This window comes from Heterocephalus glaber, unplaced genomic scaffold (genome assembly GCF_053883595.1).
Source record: "Heterocephalus glaber isolate CG9 unplaced genomic scaffold, H.glaber_assembly_v1.0 deba00001497, whole genome shotgun sequence".
Taxonomy (NCBI): Eukaryota; Metazoa; Chordata; class Mammalia; order Rodentia; family Bathyergidae; genus Heterocephalus; species Heterocephalus glaber.
Genome location: NW_028258320.1, coordinates 52909042 through 52930514, shown reverse-complemented (window position 1 = coordinate 52930514; position 21473 = coordinate 52909042). Strand labels below are relative to the sequence as shown.

Below are 21473 nucleotides of genomic sequence, written 5' to 3'. Positions count from 1 at the left end.
ACCGTGCCTGCCTTGCAAGCACAAGGTCCTGAGTTCAATTCCCGGTAATGGAAAAAAAACAAAAAACAAACGAACAAACAAAGAGATGCTTATGCAAAGATGTGGAGACAAGAAAACCAGAATGCAATACAACTTTTTGTGAGGGTCTGTTTCCCTACAGAGCAACACATCCACATCAAGTGTGTTGCATTGCGTCAAGGGACAGAGCCAATTGCCAGCAGGCTCCCAGGCTGCTCAGGGTGGCATGCAGGACAAAATTTGCCCACCAGGTCGGTGGATGACAGGAACTTATGAGTGGCCAGGGGAGGGTTTGGGCCAGACCTAGATCCACAGGCACACCACAAGATGAAGGGAGAGAGGCATGCTGCAGCCCGTGGGGAAATACCCTTGGGTGAGCTCTCCTTCCTGCAGTGTTAGCTGTAACATGGAAAGGTGGGGGCAGTTACCCAGTCCTCAGCAGGAAATGCCCTGCCCAGCACAAGTGAGTCAGAATGACCTGGTATTATTTGTGAATCCCACCCCATGGAAGTCTTGTAGGAGCAGCTGGACAATAGGATTTCCTCTAGCATGAGCTCAACCCCAGGGGTCCAGGTGAAAGCTTTCAGGGGTCCCTGCAGGTGGCCCTGACTCCCACTCCCCCTTGCCGCTCAGTGCTGATTGGCAAAGGGCTTGCCTACATCTGTGCTGGTCCATGCTGCTCCCCACTAAAGGTACTTTCTCTCAGGATCACACCAACTCACTCCTCCTTCAAAGCCACCTTGCTCTTTGTCCCTTGGGCTAGAAATTTGCATCATCTCCAGCCCTCCTGAACCCTCCTTGACTCCGAATCATCCGCCTAGTCAGCTGACTCTCCTGGGAGCTTCAGCACCCACCTTTCTGCATCCTTCCCACAGCCTCCTTCACCATCTCCCTACTTGCACAGCACACATAGAGAAACGGCATGAAGGTGACTGCCTGCTGCACCGTGAGCTCCATGTGCACAGGGACTGGATCTGTTTCACTCACCATTATTAACTTGGCACCAGACACATAGTATTTGCTTCTTGAATTACTCACAGTTGCCACAGCAACATTGTAGCCAGAGAACTAAAATCCTAGTCTGGGGACAGCCCAGGTACCCGAGGCTGCTGAGAAATATGGCAGAGAGGCAGAGAGGAGACAGAATTCCAGGAAAAAGAGAAAAGTAATAAAGTCAAGAAGCACATGGGAGATTGTGGAAGGACAAGTACAGCTCAGACCACCCACTGTGGGACATGAGAGGAGAGGGCAGGGCTCCCAGGAGCCCCATGAACCATAAAAGGAGAACAAACTCAGGTAGTGTTCAGATGAGAAGTCACAAGGGCCTTGACTTTCAGATGCACCATGTTTACTAAGTTTGTGGTTCTCAATCTCTATTGTCTATAAAATCACCTGGGAAATTAGGGCTCTACTCTGAGCCATTCCCTGGTGGCTACAGAGAGGAATTTGTACTGTGGGCAGCAAGAGCATCACAAAGATGCTAAAGGCCTTGGCAGCTGGGCCTCCTGTCCCAAAGAAGCACAAGGTACCAGGCTGAGAACTTCATGAAGGGCTATATTAACCTCTGATGGATCAGTACATCCTTCAGCCTCCACTCTTCCCATAAGAACAGCCCCTTCTCGGGGTGGAAGGATTGTACTGCACAGTGTTTCATCACAGAGGACCCTTACAAAGACACACCTGCCTCTGCCCATTGGGCCAGGTGTGGTGTCCAATTCCAGAAAATCCGGCGGCTGCCAGTGACCTCTGACCTGGCCTAGGACAGATGAGCCCACTCAGAATAATCTCAAAGTAATCATGAGAGAGAACAGTGGAACAGGGTGGAGGGAGGCCTGAACTAAATCCACAAGGAGACAAGACATAACCATGAGAGCAGAAAGGCAGCATTCACTACAGGAGTCAGTGAGAGTCAGAGTTCAGAAAGCAGGCCCTCAGGAATCAGAAGAGATGGCTGTGGGAGATGGAGAGGAAAACCCAGGCCCTGAGGAGAATGACACTGCACCAGTACAAGAAAAGGTGGAAGATAACTGCAGCACTGGAGCAAACAGCAGAGTGAAGATGGAGGCCAATAGTGGGGACACTGGCAAGAAGAAAGTAGCGGGGGAGACTTAGTCTTCGGACCGCTCTCTGACCCTGTATTAAAACAAACAAAGAACCATCCAGAGGACCATAATATTGATTATGCCCAAGGCAGGCTGTAAAGAGTTAGCACCACAACCGGCTTGTTTCTAGAAGTGAGTCTGTTCATGGCCATACCACCTTGAACACACCTGATCTCAGAAGCTAAGCAGGGTCAGGCCTGGTTAGTACTTGGATGGGAGAAGTGAGTCTGGCTGAAGCCTACATGCCAAGGTCAGTGTAACTCACACCCAAATTCCATTCCCACAACTAAAACCTCCTGACTAGAAGGACAATGTTCTAATTACAACCATATATTTTGTCTATTCTATTCCTAATTTGAGAATGCTTTGTCTTGTCCTTTATGAGCCTTGTTTACATTAATTTCCATAGAAACCATATGTTGCCTTTACCCCAATTGATTGCCAATAAAACTCAGTGCCTGGGATGGGCCCGGGCCTTTGTTGGTTGCACTGGCATTGGTCATCCTGGCACCCCACTTTCTCTCTCTTAGTTCTGTCTCTTAGTGTGTTTTTTCTCAGGCCTACCTTGCACACTGGGCAGGTGGGGACTAGAGACTTACTGCAAGAATCTCTGGGAGACCCACACTGAGAGACCAAAAACCCATAAACAACATTTACAATAAAACTGGGTTGGACACAAACTTCTGCAGTTCTAAAGCTATAAGCCAGTGGGGACAGCTAGCATCACTCTGGAAACCAGTTGGTTCAGCAGCTGTATGGGAAGAAGCAGAGGAGAGCAACAGGGACCGCAAAGACCTGAGAAAAGAGAACCCAAATGATGGGAGTGTACCCACTTGAAAGCACAGAGGACCACTCTGGGAACAGCACAGAAGCTGGGGAGGGTTGTGGCCTGACCCAAAGAGAGAGGGCTCCATGGCAGACCACTGCAAGGACAAAGGAGCTGGAGCACTATGGCCCAGGTCCTCTGGAAGTGTCCCACACGGCTTCCTGTCAATATGGGGACACATACTTAGGAGAAAGTGCCAGGAATAAAGGACAGCAGAGACAAAAGAGGAAGTCCTGATAACAGAGAAAGAAAGCAAAGGCAGGAACACTGTCTGAAAAGGGCAGGGCGCTATCCTAGTGCCCAGCTCCTAAAAGTTCAGGAAAACTTATTTCACATTAAAATAAACAATAGAGGTTGAAGGTATAGGTCAGTGGTAGAGCACTTGTTTAGCACGTTCAAAATAAAATAAAATAGCTGGATATTGTTCACTTCAAAATAAAATAGCTGGTGTAGTGCACACCTGTAATCTCAGCTACTCAAGAGGCTGAGGCAGGGAAGATTACAATTTTGAGGCCAGCCTGGGCAACTTAACAAGACCCTGTCTCAAAAAAAATAAAAAGGGCTGAGGATGCAACTTAGTACTAAAGTACTTGCCTAGCCTGCACAAGACCCTGGATTTAACCTCCATACTGCAATAATAATAATAATATAAGCAATAGAAAGCTATCATGGTCAAGTCCTATCTAAAGTTATTATAAGAAAAAAAGAATAAAGACAAGAATTACAGCCCCACTCGTGATGAAAGCATTCCAGAAAGACTAGGTCATTGAAGAGTCAAACTACAACCTACTACTTCAAGACTCTAAAAAAATTATTAAGGGGTCGGGGATTTAGCTCAGTGGTTCTGCCACCTGCCTCATAAGCGAAAGGTCCTGAGTTTGATCCGCAGTACAAAATAAAAAAATTACTAAGACATGAAAGAACACCATAAATCAGTCAGAAAAACTCAGAAATGAGCTAACAGGACTTAGAAGAGAATTAGAAATAAAATTTAAAACTCATTTCATAAATGAAAACTAAATTAGAAAAAACATAAGAATAACTGTAACAGGTAATGCCTGGACAGGAAAAAGAGGTTAAATTGAGTAGAACTTTTTTAAATCACAATAAAAGCAGAGGAAAGAAGGAAGAAAGGAAGGAAGGAAAGAAGGAAGGAAGGAAGGAAAGAAGGAAGGAAGGAAAGAAGGAAGGGAGAAAGGAAAGAAGGAAGAGGAAGGAAATTAAATTCAGGAGAAAATGCTGGCAAGTAAGATAGGGAAAGAAGATACAACATAAGATCATGGGATTCTCTGAAGAAGAAAAACAAAGCAAGGATGGATATAGAACAAACACAAAAAATTATAATTCAAGACAAACTTCCTGAAATGAAAAAAGACTTGAAATTACATTGATAATATTATTCCTGATGATACTGATCCAGAATGACTGATACAAAGACATGTTCTAGTAAAATTACTGAACTTAAATTTTTTTAAAAACACAATCTTTTGGCATATAGACAAAAAAACCCCAACAGATTTATAAGGGAATGAAACTTAGATTATTATCAGACTTTTCAACTTCAACACGTTGTGCCAGAGGAAGATGGAGTAGCCCGTTTAAGATATGGGGAGGGCCAGGGCTGTAGCTCAGTGGCACTGCACCTGCCTTGCAAGCACAAGCTCTTGAGTTTGATCCCTGGTACCGGAAGAAGGAAAGGAGAGAGAGAGAGAGAGAGAGAGAGAGAGAGAGAGAGAGAGAGAGAGGGAGGGAGGGAGAAAGGGAGGAGCTGGGCATGATGGCCTGTAATCCCAGGACTCAGGAAGCTGAGACAAGAGGATTGTTATGAGTTCAAGGCCAGACTTGGAATCTCACAGAGAGAAATGGGACACCAAGGCTTTTTCCAGGAAGTAGCACTTATCTGTGCCAGCACGGGGCTCAATGGGTTAATACCCAAAACCCTGAGCCCTGAACATGGTGGGTTTTGCCTTTTATACAATTTTTGTATCTTTATCTCCCATAAATGGACACATTAATATACTACAGCTTGATTGGGTACTATCTATGTTACAGAATAGTACTAGAACTACACAAACCTATTAATAACTAACTGGGCCATGTTGTCTTTCTTTGTTCTCTCTCTACCGCCTTCCTTCAGGAAGGGCTCAGTCATACTCCTCTGGGGAAGGGTCCTGTCTCAAACCTCCTTCCACCAAAAATAAAAAGAAACTGGCAAGAAACATGAATTAAGAACTTTACATACAGCAGAGCCAATTTCAAGCATTAAAGACCAAACACTTTTCAACATGCAAGAGCTCAAGAAATATTGTTTCCCTGAAGCCTCCCTGAAATATCTATTTGAGACCAAGCTTCTGGAATCAAAGTAATTGGAATACGAAGACTTGAGATGAGTACAGAATGTATTGCTGTGTCAAACTAAGGTGAGTGGGGTTGGAAAGAACAGGAGAGAAATCAACAAAGCAATGTCGGTGGTTGTTAACTGACATTACAATGATTGGCATTATTACTAATGGTTGGCACCATTAGTATTGCATATCCCAAGACCACATGGGTGCAGCATGGGAACAAGTAAATGAGTGACAATGACAGATAAAAGTAAATAACTCTAGGCCTATCATCCCCTCAGTCCCTGAGAACCAAGATTTGAGTATGGAACAAAGGCAAAATGAATGTAAGAGAGAAGAGGCTTGATTCAAGTTGGAAGAATCAGCATGACCTCAAGGAGTAGTTTATCTTAAGTATATCCCATCTCTGTCTACCAAAAAGGCCCAGATCCAGTGACAAGACCAGAACAATTAGCACCCATTTCATCCACATCATGGTCTTGAAAGGCCATTTCCCACTGAAATAGATCAAGTGTTCTCCAAGAAGTAGCTGGTTCCAGGACTAGGTCAGAAAAGAAACAAAATGAGCTTGGGGCTTCTTGTCATACCAGATGGCATCCAAAACTGTCAGGACCAGGTCAGAAGGATATGAAAGCCACCCACTCTGAGCCTCAGTAAACAGACAATGGCAATGAATTGAACATGAGCAAATGGGCTTGAATCTATCCATTCATAATGATACATATTTTAAAAGTTGGTCACCCTTACAGGATAATAGGTGTTATGATTTAGGTCTAAAATGTCCTGCATAAAGCTCAGGTATTTAGAGAATGGGCTTCTGGAAGTTGATTGGATCATGAGGCCTCTAACTTTATCAGTGAATTAATCCACTGATGGAACCATAATTTAATGACACTATTAGGAGGCGATGAAAACAGGAGATGGAGCCCCCTGAAGGGGGTGGGTAATGGGGGTGTGACCTTGGGGACTATATCTGGTCACCAGCCCCTACCTCTCTGCCTCTTTCTCTCTCTGCTTCCTGACTGCCATGGGGTGAGGCTTTGCTCTTACACCATGAACTTCTGCCTCACCTAAGCCCACAGCAGTGGAATCAGCTGACAGTGAACTGCAACCTCTGAAACTATGAACCCAAATAAATCTTTGGGCCTTCAAGTTGTTTATTTCGGTATTTGATCTCAGTGACAGAAAGCTGATGAACACAATAGGGAAAAATTTATTAGCTTGAAAATTGGCAAATAAAGAACCAAGCATTTACCCCTCCATTTCTGTGAACTGGACCACCAAGCAACCCAATTACAATGAGGGGAGCATCTTCAGTAAGACTGTTTCAGTTGAATTGAGGATATAGCTCAGTGGCAGAAAAATTGCCTAGTATGCACAAGGGTCTGGGTTCCATTCCCAGAATTGCAACAGAATAAAATAATAAAAAATAAATAAAACCTTCTGAGCTAATATATAAAAATGAATGGCAGGACCTGTCACTTTTCAATCTAGAGATGGGCAACCCTGGGTCCTGGGCCCCCAGCTGCTCACATCAAAGAAAGGGTGGTGGCCAGACACAAGGAGCCTCCTGCAGGATGGTCGTCAGCCACCTCAAGTCCAGCTAAAGAGACTAGTGGCATCTGATGGAGTCTCTGGACCTGGCTGTCATTTGTCAGGAGACAGAGGAGTATGTGCACTGTCCTGTGAATCTGCTTCTGAGGATGCCCACTGTGCTCCCTTGACCAAGGATGATGTGACGAAAGTTTTTGCCTAAATAACTCAGTAAACTACACATTTGTCTTGTGTGGTTCTCTGTGCCTCTGTTTTATTTAATAAAAATAGGTTAATTAAAGAAAAAGAAAAACATAAAACACTTCCCACACTGGGAGCCCTGGAGGTACTTCCCAGATCCAGCCTCCTGTGGCCACCCCACTGCAGCTGGACTACTAAGAGCATCTAGCTGGTTAGCTGCTGGACCTGTGCCCTTACAATGATGGCTCCTCCTGGGTGACTAAGGGCTGAGTGCTGAGGGGGACAACAGGCAAATCCAGGGAGGACATCCTGCATCATAGCTGTCCCAACAGCTTGTGCCAGACCCGCCCTACAGGTTCAGCTGCCTTCTCCAATTTCCAGTGTAATAAGCACATTGATTATTTCTGTATCTGATGCTGTGACATTGGGGCCTTGCTGACTCCAAAGGAACAGCTCCTCCCAGAGCTAGCCAATTCCTTGAAAATTCACTCTCGGAGGACTTTCATATGCAAACCAACTAATCCAGAGCATTCCCAACTACTCTAGGCCACTATTTGCTTTCCCTATTACCTAGGAGCTAGGCAGCCCCCAAGCCTCAGAGCCCCCTGAAATCATTCCAACTAGCTCACCCTAAGCCTCTTGCCTCACCCCACCTGTTCCTTCCCATAGAAGCCACAAGAGACATTTATCCACATGTCCCCCACCTCTGCCTCCTCACTTTCCTAGTATTCCCATGCAGCACTTCATGGTGGTCCTGCCTCCTGTTTCTGGTGATCTGTGAGTATTTTTTAAAGTCTTCCTAAGCAGGTGTGATAGTGCACACCAGTAGTTCCAGCACGCTGGGAGGCTAAGGTAGGAGAATGGCAAATTTGAGCCCACCCAGGGTAACTTAATGACTTAGGGAGATCCTGTCTCAAAATAAAAAATAAAAATAGGGCCAGGATGTAGTTCAGTGTGAAGGCCCCAGATTCAATTCTAAGTACCAAAAAAAAAAAAAAAAAAAAGTCTTCCCTGTAATAGTCATCTCTGAACCTGTGTTTTATGTAGATGTCTGATTAAAACAAATTGGGACACCATTCAAACCATTAGCAGCAGCTCCCACCAACCCAGAACTCCCAGCCCTAGTACAGGGGCTAGAAATATACTTTCCCATAAGCTTAGCCAAACACAGAAGAACTTTGCAAAGAATCTTCCCAGAACACTGAAATGGAAGCTGGAGGAAGGGAAAGCCACAGCTGAACATTTGCAGAGTTACAGCACCACCCCCTTAGCCTAGGATGGAATATACCCTGCCGGAGGCTTGCCTGGCCCAGACCTTCCTTCACCTCCCCCAACAATCACCCATCTCTAGTCCCCAGCACTAACCTCATGCCTATGGAACAAAATCACCCAGAAAGCTTCCTTAAAGACCCAATCCCTTTCATCCCCTGATCAGAATATTATGGGAATAGTGCCCAGAATCTATTTTTTAAGCTCCAAGTAAGTGAGAGATGGCCAGATTTGGGTGTGAACAAAAAGACTAGAAAAGGGATCAGCAGAAAACAGCATTGTTGCAGTCAGAAGATCCCCTGTCTTTGTCATTCATGAGCAGTGTGACCATGTCAAGTCACCAAACCTCTCTGAGCCTCTGCAAGAGGAGTAGAGTAATCCTTACCCTACCCAACTAACTGGGTGGTCAAGAACCCCTGCCTGCTAGCCCACCCCTGGCCTAAGTTCTCTCACATACCCTGAGCACATGGTCTCAAAGGCAGCACTGCCCTCCAAGGAACCTATACCTTGATGTACCACCCAGGCTGGTCAGCAGGCCCTGGCCTCCTACCTCTCCCAACCCAAGGCCCTGGCTCTTACCAGGTGTCTGCTCCTGGTGTGGAAGACAGCTCTGCTGCCAGATCAGTGTTCAAGGGCAATGGATAGCCAGACCCTCCACTGTCCCCTAAGATCCAGTCTCAACAACTCAGGAGACCCCTCCTCCCATAGAGAAAGGTCTCTGAATTCTGCCCACCAGCTGTGCCCCACCCATCTTTCTCTGTTTACTGGCACAAACAGATGGAAGCAGGAAAGTGAGCTCTGGTAAGAGGTCTGTAGTCTTGGACTTGACTCTCAAACTTACCAAGCCTCATTCCTGTACTGCATAAGCTATCTCAGGCCATCTCAAGTTACCACAGGTTACCCAAACTACCCCCAGATTATCCTAAAACACATGTTATCCCAAGTTCTCCCCAGAAATCCCAAACCATCCCAAGGTATTTCATGCCATTCTAAGTTATCCTAGGTCATCTCCAATTATAACACCGTCATTCCAAGTTATCTCAAACTATGTTAAGTCAACACAAATTATTCCAGGTTACCCCAAGCAATCACTAACTATCCCAATCAATCCAAATACATTTCAGGTTATTTCAAGTAATCCCAATGCATCCCAAATTATTCCAAGTCATCCTAATCCTTCCCAAGCCATCGCAAGTTATCCCTAACTATTCAAGACATCTCAGTTCATTCCAAGTTACTCCAAATTATCCCAAACTAGCCCAAGTTGTCCCAAGCTATTCTGCCATCTTAAATTGTCTAAATCCCTAATTTGGCAGATGAAGAATGTAAAGCCCAAGAAGCAGTAGGTGCCCAGAGTCACTGACTGGCTGATTCTTCCAGCCCAAAACCCATGTTACTCAAGCCCCCACCACAGCCCTGACCAGCCTGGGACCCTGTCAGCATCATGGCTTGGGTAGCAGAGAGAACAAATATCAGGAATTATACGTGGGCTTTACACCATGCTCCTTCATGTCTCAGGGTCAGGCCACATGCTAGACACTCACATGAGCCAGTGTGGCAAGAGACAAAGACCATGGATAGAAGCCACATGGAGTGCACATGAGTTTTTCTCTGCCAAGGACTTGCAGAGGGCCTTGGAAAGCTCATTCCCCATGGGGATCATTGTTTCAGTGGCTGTGTGAGTTTGTACATGCAAAGACATCTATGTGGAAGTAACTGCCACAGCCACAGCTGTGACAGGAGATACCAAACAGAGGTAGCCAAGCACCTAATATAGAGAGAGCTCTTGGGGACCCCCAGTTCTCTCAGCACCACCTCACACCTCGCAGCCCTTCCTTCCTGTTTACTGGGTAGGTCTGTGCATGAAAAGCTCTCCAAAGGCTTTGTTGCATCAGCCTAAGCAGCAGGCAGGAGCAAACTACTCCATGGTGTGGGATACCAGGCAACTGTAAAGAAGAGCATGCCATGAAGAAAGACACACAGAAAGTGCTAGGCTGCTCTAGAATTACTGATCCTGGAATCAAGAACTAGTGGCACAGTACAGGGTGCCAAAACAACCCCGGGCATGTGGGTATGACCATGAAACACAGGTCCACTTGCATGGAGCACTGAAGGGTCAAACAGAGGGCCAGGAGTGATTTCTGGAAGTTGTTATGTAGTGGCACTACCTTACCCAAGTGTAGACTTCCCAGCTGTCATTAAATGTGAGCTGGAGCTCACATTGGCTGGGCAGGGCTGGTTGGTCCCAGGTGGAGGCAAGCACATGTCACAAAGGTAGTCTACACCCAGAGGGAGCCTGCTGCATAGGCATGGCATCAAGGAGTGCTCCCAGTCTGAGACTTGCAGCCAAGACCAGCTTGCCCTGTAGCCAGCACAGGCAGCCTTGGTTTGTCTGGCCTAGTTCATCTGTACACAGAATCTACTTTGTCTCACATACAGGCTTGGGGCGAAGCTGCCCAACCCCACTACCACCACAGCAGGGGTCCTCCTCCCAGATAGCCTTCTTCACACATCACTCCCTGCAGCCTGGCATCCCCAGTAGAGAGGCACTCCAAGCTCCAAATGTCAGGATGATCTGTAGTACAGGAGGAATGAGGTGAAAGAAGAGCCTGAAGGCCAGGGTGAAGTCACAGCTGTCGAACCAGGTCAGTATATGAGAAGGTCTTCCAATTTAACTGAGTGAGGTGGGCAGAATGATAGTCCCAAAGGTTCATTGGCAGAACCTGTGACAATACTACCTGAAGGGATAGGGACTTTGCAGGTGAGGTTAAGGATTTGAAATGGAGAAATTGTCCTGGAATATCCAGATTGGTCCTTAATAAAAGGAGGCATGAGCTCTGAGTCTCAAGAAGAGATGTGAGGATGGAAGCAGAAGTCCATTGGAGTGGAAGCTCATGTGGATCATGAGCTAAGGCACACCACAGCCACTCAAAGCTGGAAAAGTAAGGAAATGAATTGCAGTGAGGCCTCCAGAAGGAACCAGAAATGCTGACAGCTTGACTTTGCACCTCTGACCTCCCAAATTGCAAGACAGTGAATTTGTGCTACACATGTAAATGCTGTTACAGAGCTTGCCTGGATGCAGAGGAACAGGTATACCTGGTCTGGGTCCCCAGGTACTTGCTTGTTTGGGCAAGCATATTCAGGGCATATTGTGTAAGCTATAAGGGAGGGGATAGTCACCATGCCTTACTGAGGACCCCATGCATTTCCCTGGAGTATCCCTGCCACTGTCCCACCAGGGGAGGAGGGCCTCATCATTGATGAACAGACAAGGAAATAGAGACAGAGAGGTTAGCAAGCTGCCTGAAGTACCTCCCTGTTCATTTCATGGCAGAGCTGGGGCCAGAGCCACCCCAGAACCTGTTGCCAGTAGCTGAGAACAGACATTTCCAGTGGACACGCCTCTACTTGAACTTCTAAAACCTAAAGGCTCTTCTAGGTTCTAATTTGAGAATATGAATTTGGGGTGTCATTCTGCCCCTACTGACCTCTCAAGCCCTATTTATGCTTTCCTTGTGTCTGAAAGTAATTTTACTATAGACACAACCTCTCCATCCATAACTGGGAAGTCTGAGGACCATGCATGTGCACACAAATGTGTGTGTGTATGTGTGTGTGTGTTTGTGAATATATACATGAAATGTGAATAAGTATCATCTATGAAAAAGGAGAAGGAATTCCCACACAACTATCCACAGAGACCACTCAAGTAGAGGGTGGGAAATAGGAGTGCCAGAAGGCATAACCACCCTGCGTTTGGTTCATAATGTAATAAAAATCTTCATAAGATATTAGACTGCCTTTTTTCTGCTTAGTTGGCATTGGTGGTGGGCACTGTGGGACCCTGTGGGAGCTTGAAATGCCTCAGCATGGTCAGAACAGATGTCATGATGGCCCTGCCTTGATGGCACTCCTAGAGGCGGCCCAAGGTGCCACTCACCCTGGATGATAGATGGGAAGGGCAGTGCGTGACCACCCTGATGCCCTTTTTCAATGTCCTCTAAACCAACAGGGGACTCTGACTAGAACTCAGGCCCCTGAAGCCACCCCAGGCCTTTCTAGGACCTATCTACATCCTTTTCCAGGAAAGGCAAATATCAGGTAATTTGTAGACAGTTGCACATTCACATGCTCCCTTGACTTTGTTTTCCTGTGCATTAAGATCCTCACCTTCCAGTGAAGGGTTTTGGTATAGCCCAGGACCTCATGCCTTGGAAAGGAGCCCTGGTCCAGTCCAGGAGCCACACTGCCAAGGATACTGTACCTGAGGGACCACTGTGTTCCAGGTGGTGAGAGGGATTCCGAGGAGTTATCCTGACTACCTCTGCAGGGCCTTGGGTGCTAGGCAGCAGAGGAGCCCAGTAATGCAGCACTTTAGGAAGGTGGGTGGAAAGGGAGATGGGCACAGACTGGTTCACTGCACTGCTCTGGATGTAGTGATGCCTGGACTTCCCAAGGGTTGGGACATGGCATCTTTCTCCCCGACTTGGGAAGACTCCCACAGAGGTCCCACTGTCCCCCCCACCACCACCAACTCTCACCCCCTGCCAACTCAGGGGCCTGAGCTTCCCTAATTTCGGGGGGGGGGTGCAGTTTCATGGGAGCCATGGACCAGGACAAGGTGCCCCCTTGGCTCCTTTCCATTCTAGAGCTGGAGAACTTCTGCACTCTCTCCCCAAGTCCCAGGTCAGCTCCCTGCTGCCCTGTGCTTCTGCTGGCAGCCTGCTTTGGCTTTCTTTCCAGTGTGGGGGCACTAGCCTCCAGGCCCCCAGGCCTTGCACCCATACCTACTGGCAATATCTGCAGGGAAGAAAGTGGAATGGCTACTGGAGCAAAACACCTTAAACAAATGCTTCCTAAAGCATAGCAAGGCTTTTCCATGTGGGTTATGTAAATAAACTCTTTGAAAAGAGAAAAATCAAAATTCAAACTCAGACCAAAAAAGGAAAAGCTGCCTCTAGTGCCACTGTGGGCACAGGGAACCCTGCCCATCCTGACAGTAGCATTCCACCTGATTTCATGTCACCCAATAAAGTCCTGGTTCACACCCACCTGGGATGCTTCCCTGAAAATGCAGAATGCCTCCAAAAGCCTAGCATGTTTTAAAACCCATCCTCAGTTCCAACCATTTTTCTTAACCTTGAAGCACCATTCGCTCTACCTAGGAGGCAGCCCAAGGAAGCCCAAGAGCCAGGACCCCATGTGCTTTTAGTGGGCTCTGCTTTTGGAGGTTGCCTACAACCTGGGGTGAGCCATGGAGATAGGAGCCAATTTCACTCCCCAAAACAAGAGGCTCCCACCAGCCTTACAGTGGGATGTGGAGCCTAGATTTTTCAATTCATGTGTCAACCCTTCCCAGAGCCTTAGCATCCAATGTGTGGGCCTCGGGCCTCTCTGCCCAGGCACCTGCTGGACACTGGGAGAAGAGTGCTGGTTCCCTGGAGAGAGGATTTTGCCACAGGTTTCAAAAGGTGAGTGAAGAAAAGTTGCCAGAAGAACAATGAATAGAAGGCAGGCACCACCTCATGGCAGACAACACTTGCCACCTGTGTTTATGAGGACAGCGTTGAGTGACTCCGCTTCTCAGAAGGAGGGTCTGGATCCACCTGGCACACAACATAGTCCTCACTAATACCACACTTCTGTGTGATAGGAGGGTTACTCAAGGAATCCTAAAAACGAGAAAAGTTTATTTCCTTGCCAATTGTCAACTTCTCCAAATCTCTGCTCCAGGTGTCATTTTGAGTATCTCAGAAATGCAGCCATTATCTCTGTTGCTGTTCTATAGGAAACTGTGGGAGCCAGCCAGCCTTCAGTTCTATTCTTCAATGCTGATACCGTGAATAGAAATAGTACAGATACATATTGAGGGCTCACAACCACCGTGGGAGCCTATTTTAGAGACGAGTAAATTGAGGCTCTGTGAGAATGGAATGGAGCCAGAGCCCAACCATCTAGCTCCTAAGTCTGTGTTCACAGCCACGGCACTGTGTCTAAGACAGAGCTCCTGCTAGACAGGGATGTGCAGATCAGTAAGATTCCTTTCCTGGTGCTTAGAAGCAGGGTATTCTGGAGCTTTGTGTACCAGCCTATGACAGTCACTTGTGGATGGTGCCCTGCTTCCTCCCTGCACATTCAATGATGTCACTTTGATAGCCTGAACTTGGCCATGGTGTAGATTTCTATACTGTGGTACTCAGTAAACACTAAAAACCAGAACCTTTTATTTTTTCCTATGGAAGATGTTTTCCCAGCATACGCTGCATATAACTATAGGTGTAGGGAAACTATTTACAAAATTATATCCATTCTATTTGTGTTGTCTTTATGCAAAAATACATCATTGGGAACACATACACCATAGCAGTTAGAAGTAGTTTATTTTTTTAGAAGTAGTTTTAATCACAGCTCTCTACCTAAATATTTACAGTATGCAGCTACCATTTTGCAGAAAGGAATACAAAGATGATGTTATATGGAATCCCCATATCCCTCAGAGGTCTTGTTAAAGTTGGCCTAGACTCCGGTTCTGCAGTCTTAGAACTCTCCTTCCAGGTTTTAGAGCTCCGTCCTCATATCTCCTTGGCCACCAACCCCCAGCACCCTATGAAGTTCATCCTCACAGGGTTTGTACAAGGTGTTCATTAACTTTCCTGTGGCTCTGAGGAACTACCTGGCACATTTTCCTACCGTCACACTGCCACTTTCCTCTCCTCCTCTCATTCTTTTCCGGAAGTTTTCATAAACCAAGACCCTGCAGCTCACCTTCACCTTTCTGGCACTTGTTACCTTCCCCGAAAACACAATTTCCTTCCAAGAAGCAAATGAGTTGGCTGATAATGGGATACACTATCCTACCTTATTACAACTGCACTGTTCTCCCTCTTGGCTTCCTCAATTTATAGTTCAGAAAATAATAATTCGCAAGGTGGAAGACCTCTTGGATGGACATAACTACAGCATGAAATCTAACAGGCTCTGAAATTTTCCAAATCTTGCTAGGGAGATTTGAAACGTTCCTATAGAGAGTTCTAAAAGGATCTTGGCCACAGCCTGAGGACCATGATGCCCCTCAGGCCCTGAGGCAGGGGGGAGCTCATGGTTTCAGCTCTAACACAAAAAACACTCAGCTGCCTGCCCTGAGCTGAGAGCCATGAGCTAAAATTAAACATTCCTGACTCACAGGCAAGTTGCAGGAAAGCACTGACTCCACAGTTCTGACTCAAGGAGGGAGGCACAGTCGAGAATCAGGAGGGGCAGCGAGGCTCCCGAGGAGGGGGAGAAAAGAAAAAAGGAATTAAAAATCTGAGAAGTCATTGCCAAAACACAGGTAGCAGTAACACTGAAAGCAAAGAGGGGAGAGCAGCCAGAGCATGCAGCCACTCCTGTCAGTGGGAAAGTTAGTAAAAGGAAAAAATTAAAATTTCAAAATACTTCCATCATAGATAAGCCTATAATATTGAAATGCATCAGTTTTTTCTTTCAAAGTGACATTATGAAAATACAACTGACAATATAACTTTAAAATGTATGAGAATTGAGGAGGCTGTGTTATGAGTTACAAAAAGTACCCACATACCTAGAACTAAAAATGCTCCCCGTGGTCACTGCACAGGGACCACCACATGCACTGGCCAAGATGCTGGGAAATGGGGTGGCCCCGCAGCAATCAGCCCTCTGCTCGACAAGAGGCTCCTGTGTGCTTGCATGCTTGATTGGGTCTGCAGGACACACACACTCCAGTCTCTCAAACTAGAAAGTTCATGGTTTACTGAGCATGTGACATTAGCAAAACACTCTTGGGGTACAGGATAAATATAATGAACTGGAAATTCCTGTTTGTCTGGAACACTATTCTGAGCTTTTGATCTATGATCTTAATATTTATTTGGTAGAACACTGGGTAGAAGTCTAATGTCCAGGCTTGGTTGGGTGTCCTCCTAGACTTGGTTGGGCATCCAAACAAAGGTGCCTATCAGTGTAGGAGCTGGTGCCCCAACATTTCAGGGAAATCACTGTAGGCAATGCACCTGGGCTATGTGGCTGGGCATATGGCCTCAGTGGGCCAAGTGCGCAGAGCTGGGAAGACCTGGCATTGTTTGTGCTAAGATACATTGTTCAAAAGAGACAGGGTCCCCACTCGGCTCCTAATTTACCACCTACTGGAAATAACTTATCTAATCATGGAATGATAACTAGGAATATGTTGGCAGAGTGGAAAGGGTACATTGTCATGAACAAGTGGGATGGAACACATGGTAAGAACAGTCTTGAGTGGTAAACAGGTATGAGGTTTGCTCTCTAGCTCCAGTACTCAGGCAATATTTGACTTTCTTCTCTATTTGTAAAATGGAGACAAAGAATGTGAGTTAAACCCATCCTGGGTCTCAATGGCATGAAATTACGTGAGGATTCTCCATGGACCAAGCCCAGCAGTCTACCAAGTTGGTTCCTACCTGCCCAGGAATTATGGAAAGAACATCTAAGAGTAGGTGGAATGGGGTTCAAACACACACAGTAATTATGCCTAGTGATACAAAGTGAAGTTCAAATAAATCTTTTTTTTTTTTTGGTACTGGGGATGGAACTCAGGATCTTGCAGGCGGTGGCACCACTGAGCTAAATCTCCAGCCTGCTCAAACAAATCTTGACAGGTAAAAAGCAATTAGGACAAGGATAATAGTAACATCAGACCTCCCCTTCTGAACCACATAACCAAGATGAGTGTGGAGTGAAATTTTTATAGTACTGATGAGAAAAACCCTACCGACATAAAGCTCTGTACCCTGCACAATTATGCTTTTTAAATTATTAGTACTACATATTTGTGGCACACAATGATTACATTCATCACAGGAGGTTGGTACATGTACATAACATATCCTAATTCTTTTTACATAAACTTTCCCTTCCCCTCCCCCCCCCCAAGGGGAAAGAGAAATAAAGTCTTTTTCAGATAAACAAAAACTGAGGGAATTTATCACTGGCAGACCTGGTTTGCAATAAATATTGAAATTCTTCAGAGACAGGGAAAATGATATAAATCAGAAAATCAAATCTACGTAAAGAAAGGAATAATATATCGCTTCTTGGCCTTTTGGCTAAGATCAAGTGTAGGAATAATATTACAGAAGGAACAAAAGGTAAAATTTTTTTATATTTTTCATCCCTAAATGACCTAATAGAGTTATTCATTTAAAATACTAACAACAGGGCTGGGGATTTAGTTCAGTGGTGCCGCCGCCTGCCCCGCAAGCGCAAAGACCCAAGTTCAATCCCCGGTATCAAAAAAAAAAGACATAAAATACTAACAACAACAATGTAATCAGAGATTATAGCTTTTGGATAATGAATCCCAGGAATGTCATAAGAAACGGAAGAGAAATTGGAATTACTCTAAGACATACACACTGCTTAGAAAGTACTACAGTGCTATTTGAAAGATGACTTAGATTAGTTTTAAGTGTATATTATAAATTCAAGGGCAACCACTTAAAAAGTAAAAAAAAAAAAAAAAAAACTAATGTGCTAAGAAAGGAGAAAAAACTAGAATTATGTAAAGTGCCCAATTAAAACTAGAAGCCAGGGATGGTGGCACATGCCTGTAATACCAGCACTTGAGAGGCTGAGGCAGGAGGATTGCCATGAGTTCAAAGCCATCCTGGGCTACATAGTGAGTTCAAGGCCAGCCTGCACTATAAAGTGAGATTTTGTCTCAAAAAACAAAAAATGAAAACAAAACAAAAAACTAGAGAAGGCTGAAAAAAAGTGGAAGATTTTTTTTTAAAGGAAACAATAAGAGCAACAAGTAGAAAATGATAATATGGTAGATAGTAAAACAAGTATATTAACAAGCACTTTATTTTTTTTTTTGCTTAAATTCTTTTATTGGTACATTTTAGGTATACAATACATTTACATTTATCATTGGGTGCTTGTACCTGTACCTGTCGTATCTTGGTTCTTACTTTTTCCCCATTATCTGTGCACCCTTCCCTATTTACAAAGACTGTTTCCATTTTTTCCTTTTCTCATAATTTTTCCTTTCCCTTCTGTCCTTTCCCCTTCCCCTCCCACTTCTCCTACCTCTTTGGACCTTTTCTTCATATTTCAAATTATCAATTATTTGTATTAATCATTTTAATCCTTATTTACACTTTCAGTTTCTCACACTAGAGAAACTATTTGGTATTTACAAGTGTGTCCTATTTATTTCACTTAAGAGTATGGCCTAATATGCATCCATTTAGCTATAAATGTCTCTAGTTTCTCATTCTTTATGGCTGAGTAGTACTCCATTTTATTTTTTAAAAACCCCACATCTTCTTTATCCAGTTTCCAGTTGATGGGCACTTGGGCTGTTTCCAAGCTTTAGCTATTACGGACTGTGCCGCTAAAAACATGGGTGCACATATATCTCTGTGGTATGATTCTTTTAATTCTTTTGGGAAATACCCAGCAGGGGAATACCTGGGTCAAATGGGACCTCTAGCCCTAGTTCTTTGAGGTATCGCCATACTGATTTCCACAGTGATTGCACCAGTCCGCACTCCCACCAACAATGCAGAAGGGTTCCTTTCTCCCCACAGCCCCACCAGCATTTGCTATTGGTTGAATTTTTTTTTTTTTTTTTTTCAGTACCGGGTATCAAACTGGGATCCTTGCGCTTGTGCAGCAGGTGGTGAAACCACTGAGCTAAATCCCCGGCCCCTATTGGTTGATTTCTTGATAGAAGCCATTCTTTCTGGGATGAGGTGCAATCTCAGTGTTGTTTTTATCTGCATCTCTTGAATGATCTGTGATGTTAAACATTTTTTCACATGTTTATTTGCTGCTTTTACTTGTCTGAGAAATGTCTGTTCATTTCAAATGCCCATTTTTGAATTGGGTTTTTGAATTTGGGGGGTCTGATTTTTTTCAGTTCTTCAGATATTCTAGACAGTAGTCTTTTGTCTGAGGTACAGCTGCTAAAATTTTTTCCCAGATTGTAGGTTGTCTCTTAGCTCTGTTGGTGGTTTCTCTTGCAGTACAGAAGCTTTTTAGTGAGATCCCAGTTGTTGATTCTTTGTGCTAGTTCCTGTGCTACTGAGGTTTTGTTCATAAAGTCTTTTCCTAGGCCAATGTCTTCAAGAGTTCTACCTAACTTATCTTCCAGCAAAGTGTTTCTGTTTTAATATTTAGATCTTTAATCCACTTTGACCTTAGTTTAGTGCATGGTGATAGATATGGGTCTAGTTTTAATCTTCGGCAGCTTGAAATCCAGTTTTTCCAACACCATTTATTAAATAGGCTATCTTTCCTCCAATGAGGGTGGTTGGCTCCTTTGTCAAAGATGAGGGGGCTGAATATGTCTGGAATTGTTTCTGCATCTTCTAATCTATTCCAGTGATCCTTGGGTCTGTTTCTTTGCCAGTACTATGATGCTTTTATCACAGTGGCTTTGCAGTATAGTTTCAAGTTGGGGATTGTGATACCCCCTGCCATGTCTCTGTTGCCTAGAATTGCTTTTGCTATTCTAGGTTTCTTCTGGTTCCAAATGAATTTTTGGATTGTCTTCTCTAGTTCTGTGAAATATATTGTTGGGATTTCAATTGGGATTGCATTAAATCTATATAGCAGGTTTGGAAGTATGACCATTTTCACTATACTGGTTCTTCCTACCCAGGAACAAGGGATGTCTTTCCATTTTCTTATATCCTCTTTGATCTCTTTTTTCAGAGTGCTGTAGCTTTCAGTGTAGAGGTCTTTTGCTTCCTTTTTAACAAGCACTTTAAACATCAATAGTAGCCAGGTGTGGTGGTACACATCTGTAATCCCAGTACTCAGTAGTGAGGTGGGAGAATGACAAGTTTGAGGCCAGCCTGGGCTACATAACAAGTTTGAAGCCAGCTCTGAACTATATAACAAGGCCCTGCCTCAGAAAAAAAAAAAAATCAATGTCTATATCAATTAAAAGACAGAGACTTACAGGATGGATAAAATAAACAAGACCCAAGTACATATTTAAAAGAAATTAACTTTATTCTTCTAGTGCTGGAGACCAAACCTAGGGCTTTACACATGTTAGGGAACCATTTTACAGCTGAGGGTCAGGATTTAGCTCAATGGTTCCGCCATCTGCCTTACAAGCGCAAGATCCCAAGTTCGATCCCCCCCACAAAACAAAGAATGAAGCATTTTACAGCTGAGTTATACCTTAGCCCAAGAAATCTATTCTAAATATAAAGACACAAAAAGTATTTCATAAGAGAGAAAGTCAAGAAACACTTCCAAACTCATTCTATGAAGCCAGTGTTACTGTTACCAAAACCTGTCAAAAATACAACAAAAAGATAACTACATGATTATTAGATATTGGTCACTACAGACCAACAGATAACCACAGATGCAAAAATTTTCAATAAAATATTTGCAAATCAAATTCAGCAGCACATTAAAAAGATTACTCACCATGATTAAGCTGTTTCATTCTAGGGTTATAAGGATGGTTCAAAATATGCAAATTAATAAACATAAAACAGTACATAAATAGAATGAAGGATAAAAATCATATCATCAAGAATGGTGGTGCACACCTGTAATCTCAGCACTTGGGAGGCTGAGGCAGGAGGACTGCCACGAGTTCAAGGCCAGCCTGAGCTACATAGCAAGACCCTGTCTCAAAAAATGAAAACAACCCCCACCAAAAAAATCATATCATCGTCATAATAGATGCAGAAAAAGTCTTTGATAAAACTTAACATTCCTTCATAATAAAATCCCTGAATAAATTAGATGTAGAAGGATCATATCTCAATATACTATATATGACAAACTTATACCCAGCATCACACTACATAGAGGAAAAAATTGAAATCACCTCTTATAAGATCAGGAACAGGACAAAGAGGTCTGCTTTCACTACTCTTACTCAATATAGTACCAGAAATTTTAAAGCAATTAGGCAAGAGAAAGAAATAAAAGGTATACAAACAGAAAAGGAGGAAGTCATAATACCCCTGGTTGCTGAAAATATAATTTTTTTTTCCAATGCCAGGGATCAAACTCAGGACCTTGTGCTTGCAAGGCAGGTGCGTTGCCACTGAGCTTAATCCTCAGCAACTGATAATTTCATGCATAAAAAATTCAGACTCCACCAAAAGGCTTTTAGATCTGATTAGGTAGTTCAGTAAATGA

General features: G+C 44.3%; 1 pseudogene; it reads left to right on the top strand.

Annotated features, from left to right (window-relative positions):
* The first annotated feature begins 17378 nt into the window (after positions 1-17378).
* LOC147825700 (U2 spliceosomal RNA) lies at positions 17379-17469 on the top strand (annotated as a pseudogene).
* Positions 17470-21473: the final 4004 nt, after the last annotated feature.